Source organism: Crocuta crocuta, unplaced genomic scaffold (genome assembly GCF_008692635.1).
Source record: "Crocuta crocuta isolate KB4526 unplaced genomic scaffold, BGI_CrCroc_1.0 scaffold3025, whole genome shotgun sequence".
Taxonomy (NCBI): domain Eukaryota; kingdom Metazoa; phylum Chordata; class Mammalia; order Carnivora; family Hyaenidae; genus Crocuta; species Crocuta crocuta.
Genome location: NW_027533335.1, coordinates 1 through 5,211, shown reverse-complemented (window position 1 = coordinate 5,211; position 5,211 = coordinate 1). Strand labels below are relative to the sequence as shown.

The window sequence follows — 5,211 nt, the reverse complement described above, 5'->3', positions numbered from 1 at the left end:
GGTAGCAGACTGAATAAAAAAACAAAATCCATCTATTTCCTGTCTCCAAGAAACTCAAAGTAGACATGAGGACATGTTCAGATTGAAAGTAAGGGGATAGAGAAATACCTTTCATGCTACTGGAAGTCAAAAGAAAGCTGGAGTAGGTATACTCATACCGGACAAACTGAACTTTAAAGTAAAGGCAGTAAGAAGAGATGAAGAAGGGCATTATATAATAATTACAGGGTCTATCCATCAGGAAGAGCTGACAATTCTAAACGTCTATGCACCGAATACGGGAACACTCAAATACATAAAAGAATGAATCACAAACAGAAAGAACCTTATGGATAAGAATGTGCTAATAGCAGGGGACTTTAATACTCCACGTACAGCACTGGATAGATAACTAGACAGAAAATCACTAAAGAAACAATGGACTTGAATGACACATTGGATCAGATGGATTTGACAGATATATTTAGAACTCTACATCCTGAGGCCATGGAATACACCTCCTTCTCAAATGCACATGGCACAAACTCCAAGATAGACCAATACTGGGACATAAAGCAGCCCTCCATAAATGGAAAAGAACTGAGGTCATACCACGCACAATTTCAGATCCCAATGCTATGAAACTTGAAGTCAACCACACAAAGAAGTCTGGAAATCCTCCAAACACATGGAGGTGAAAGAACACCTTACTAAAGAACGAATGGGCCAATCAGCCAATTAGAGGAGAAATTACAAAATATATGGAAACAAATGTAATTGAAAAAACAACAATCCAAACTCCATGGGATGAGGCAAAGGCAGTCCTAAGAGGAAAGTACATTGCCCTGCAGGACTATTTCAAGAAATTAGAAAAAGCGCAAGTACAGAATCTAACACCTCACCTAAAGGAACTAGAGGGAGAGCAACAGGAGCACCCCAAACCCAGTAGGAGAAGGGAAATAATCAAAATCAGGACAGAAAGAAACAAGATGGGAAACGAAGAAAACAGTGGAACAGATAAATGAAACCAAGAGTTGGTATGTTGATAAAATAAACAAAATTGACAAACCTAAGCCAGGCTTCTCAGAAAGAAAAGAGAGAACACTCAAATAAAAAGAACCACGAATGTAAATGGACTTCTTATTAACAACTCCTCAGAAAAACAAGCAATAATCAAGGAATACTATGAGAAATTATATGCCAACAACTTGGACAACTTAGAAGAAATCGCCAAATTCCTAAACGCACACTCACTACCCAAATTCACATGGGAAGAGATAAAAACCTGAACAGACCCATAGCTAGTGATGAAATGGCATCAGTTATCAAAAATCCCCCAACAAATAAGAGCCCTGGGGCAGATCGCTTCCCTGGGCAATTCTACCAGACGTTTGTAACAGAATTAATACCCATTCTTCTCAAGCTGTTCCAAAAAATAGAAATGGAAGGACAACTTCTGGACTTATCTGACAAAGCCAGCATCACTTGGATTCCCAAGGCAGACAGAGATCCGGCAAGAAAAGAGAACTAAAGGACAATATCGTTGGTGACTACGGATGCAAAAAACCTCAACCGGATACTTGCAAATCGAATCCCACAGCCAGTAAAAAGATTTATCCACCATGATCAAGTGGGATTCATTCCTGGGTTACAGGGCTGGTTCCAGTATTTACCGTTTATAAAAAAAGAAATGTTTTCTTAGTTTATAATTTAATAAGGTTTTGACCCAATTTAATTCTATAACTGGTAGGGTATAAACCAGGCAGTCAGGAAGTTAGGGTCTGACCTAGTTGTGAAAGTACCTTTCTGTGTAAACTCTGTTCAGAAAGTATCAGTCAAGTTACATCTACATAATGAAAGATGTAATATTCAGAAAAAGACCTGCATACTTCGCATTCCAGATAGATAACACACCTGCCTCAGGCATTTTCACAGGCTTCCCAGGTGCACAATTCGCCCCCTTTACATCAGTGTCCTCTTCACGTATCCCCTCAGTTTCATTCAGATGCAGTTTCTGGATACTGGCTTCCAGGCCAGGCCCTGAGAAAACAAAGGTCATCAATTCTGGAGTAAACATAAAGAAAGAAGTAATAATATTCATTCTTTCCATTATGTGAAACACAAGCTGTAGACTTCATGTAATTTAAAAAGTGATGAAAAGATGGACTTCACATTTTGTTTTTCTGTATTGTGAAACCTTATTTCAAGTAACAATCTAAAAAGAAACCACACTAAACCTACATTTGCATTATATTACCACGGTGTATTAAGAGTAGAGAGCATCAGGAAAGAAAGCTTACATTTACACCACGGACAGGATTTCTAAAAGTTTTTTGTCGTTTGTTTTTAATTTAGAGAGACAGAGAACGAGCAGGAGAGGGGCGGAGAGAGGGAGACAGAGAGAATCCCAACGCGGGGCTCAATCTCACGAACCACGATATCATGACCTGAGCATTCAGAGTCTGATGCTTAACCACGTGAGCCACCCAGGTGGCCTGAACCATGGATAGGATTGTAACAAAAACTAAAATTCAATTTCTGGAACGATTAGCTGAGTGTATTGGTGGGCCTAGGACAAATCCTATACTAGTGACATCCATCCCCTATTGAATAGGGCAACCTGAACGTTATTTTGCAAAATTTAAATAGTTATTTCAGGGGCAAAGTCTCTCTATATAACATGATAAATGAGTCCTGTAGAGAACCAAGTATCAAAAATAACAGCAGAACATAGTGACTTTGAGTCAAACTTCCGGCTTACAGCGACAATAAAGGGAGTCGGGTGGGAAGGAATTAACAGACTTTGTTGTCAGTCCTGTTGTAGAAACCTCTTACCAGAGAATTCCTAAAATAATCCTTGGCCCAAAGGAGGTCCATAATTCACTACAAGTATTTGATGAAAATACTATATTGGAAGCTATTTATTCTTGTTTCATAATTATTTTCCTGTTTTATTATATTCCTATTTTATTTTCATGTATTATTTTCAGATACGTTTGAGTTTCCTAATCATAAACGTACTTAAACACCTCCTAAAGCCACTTAAAACTCACACTAATATACTTTACCTATATCCTAGTTTCCCGAATGAGCCAGCTTTTCTCAAATGTACCATATGCAATAGTTAACCAAAGATAACTGTGGCCGTCCTTCCTGGAGCCCTTTTCTGGAGTATCTCCTGCTCCACTGAACTTCATTTATCCTCTGGCCGTACTTAGCTAATTTTACAGTACACATTTTAGTATTACACATTTTGTACAAACCATTCACATTTTGGTATAAAAACACAGATGGAGGAAGTAACAAAAAGAACAAACGTGAATGAAATTTAATTATGTCTCGATGTGACAAGCAGTCTTCAGCAAGCCACAGTCCCTGAACCTAGGTTTTCTTATTTATGAAACAAGGCTACCATCCCTATGCAAATCATCTTTATTCCAGATGTGGTAAGATATGCTGACTTGGCCCTCTGCACATACTATTAACAACTGCTTACACTTTTGACGCATTGATGAAAAAGGCCACACACAAATGTCCTGAGAAGTACACATTAAACTAGTGAAGAAATGTATACGTTAGTAGTCAACAGTTTCCTCCGATTTAGGAAGGACTGCATTAGGGGCGCCTGGGTGGCTTAGTCGGTTAAGCATCCGACTTTCGCTTAGGTCATGATCTCGCATTTCGTGGGTTCGAGCCCCGCGTCGGGCTCTGTGCTGACTGCCAGCTCAGAGCCTGGAGCCTGTTTCAGTCTGTGACTCCCTCTCTCTCTGACCCTCCCCTGCTCACGCTGTCTCTCTCTCTCTCATAGAAATAAATAAAAACATTAAAAAAAATGTTTAAAAAAAAAAAAAGGAAGGACTGCATTGGAAGAATGAGGGGAAATTCACTAGAGTGAACAGAGCTGCAAACTATACTCTATTCACATTTTCAAAGAATTTTCAGGAAATGACTGAGATTCTCTTCTAATGAATTGTTTCGTCCTGTTATGTCATAATGCGTGATGCAAAAATATACCCTGTGCCCCCAGTAAGCATTCTTCTCCCCTTTACCTTCACCGTGATCCATAGGTGCTTCTGCAACTGCTTTCTCTTTATCAGGAATAATATCCTGACGCTCAGGGGGTGCCTCCTTTTGTTGACGTTGCTCATCACTCGGCTGCTGGACCTAGAGTGTGTGTGTGTGTGTGTGTGTGTGTGTGTGTGTCCAAATAAAAATTGTATTGTTAACACATACCAACAATATAAACATACACTACACATTTTACATCAAATAATAGATAAGGTTAAAAGCACTTATAACACATGATTCTATATATTTATTCCTAAATTGAATATGGCTGTGTATACATATAATGGAATATTACTCAGTCATGAAAATGAATAAAATCTTGCCATTTGCAATGATGTGGACAGGGCTTAGAATGTATTCTCCTGAGTGAATGAAGTCAATGAGAGAGGAACAATCACCATATGATTTCACTCATCTGTGGAATTGAAGAATAAAACAGAGGAACACATGGGGAGACAAGGAAACATAAGAGGAGAGAGGGAAACAAATCACAAGAGACTCTTAACTGTAGAGAACAAAGTGAGGGCTGATGGAGGTAGGTGGGTGGAGGATGGCATACATAGATGGGTGATGGGCGAGAAAGAGGGCACTGCTGATGAGCACTGGGAGTTGTATGAAAGTCATAAATCAATAGAGTCTACTCCTGAAACCAATATTGTACTGGACGGTAAGTAACATTTAAATGTTAAAGAAAGTTACTCTTCCTGCAGCCTGGCTACTCCAGAAGAGGCACCCACAAGCACTTGGGAGGCTATTTTACACTGTGCTGGGGCGGATATGTACAACCTGTTGTTAATAAGCATAACAAAGGAGTCCTAGGGGACATTTCCACAGGCAACACGAGGACTGTTGCCTTCTGGTTCAATGTTTCCTGCTCCTTCTCAGCAGAGAAACGTTTATCACTCTACCTGTATGTTTGTAGTTCAACAACATTTTCAGAAAAACACAGTGATGGTATAGAAAACATCAAATACCGAAGTACTCACAGCCACAGGTGGAACCGGCTGGTTAGCCTCTTGATTACCCTTTCTTTCTTTAGATTTATACCTTGCTGTCACTCGCCCACTCATGTTTCACCCTGAAACTAGGATATCAGTATTTGGAAAATGTACTCTGAACGCTAGGTATACCACTTCCAAGGCGAAACGTTTTCATTTGTTTTTA

At 39.4% G+C, this 5,211-nt stretch overlaps 1 long non-coding RNA gene across 1 annotated transcript; it reads right to left on the bottom strand.

Moving 5' to 3' along the window:
- Window positions 1-1,883: 1,883 nt before the first annotated feature.
- On the bottom strand, window positions 1,884-5,144 carry LOC144218406 (uncharacterized). The gene is made up of 3 exons (XR_013331155.1): window positions 5,034-5,144; window positions 4,029-4,143; window positions 1,884-2,019 (listed from the first exon to the last, which is right to left on the bottom strand). It is a non-coding gene; the product is annotated as an uncharacterized LOC144218406 (long non-coding RNA).
- Window positions 5,145-5,211: the final 67 nt, after the last annotated feature.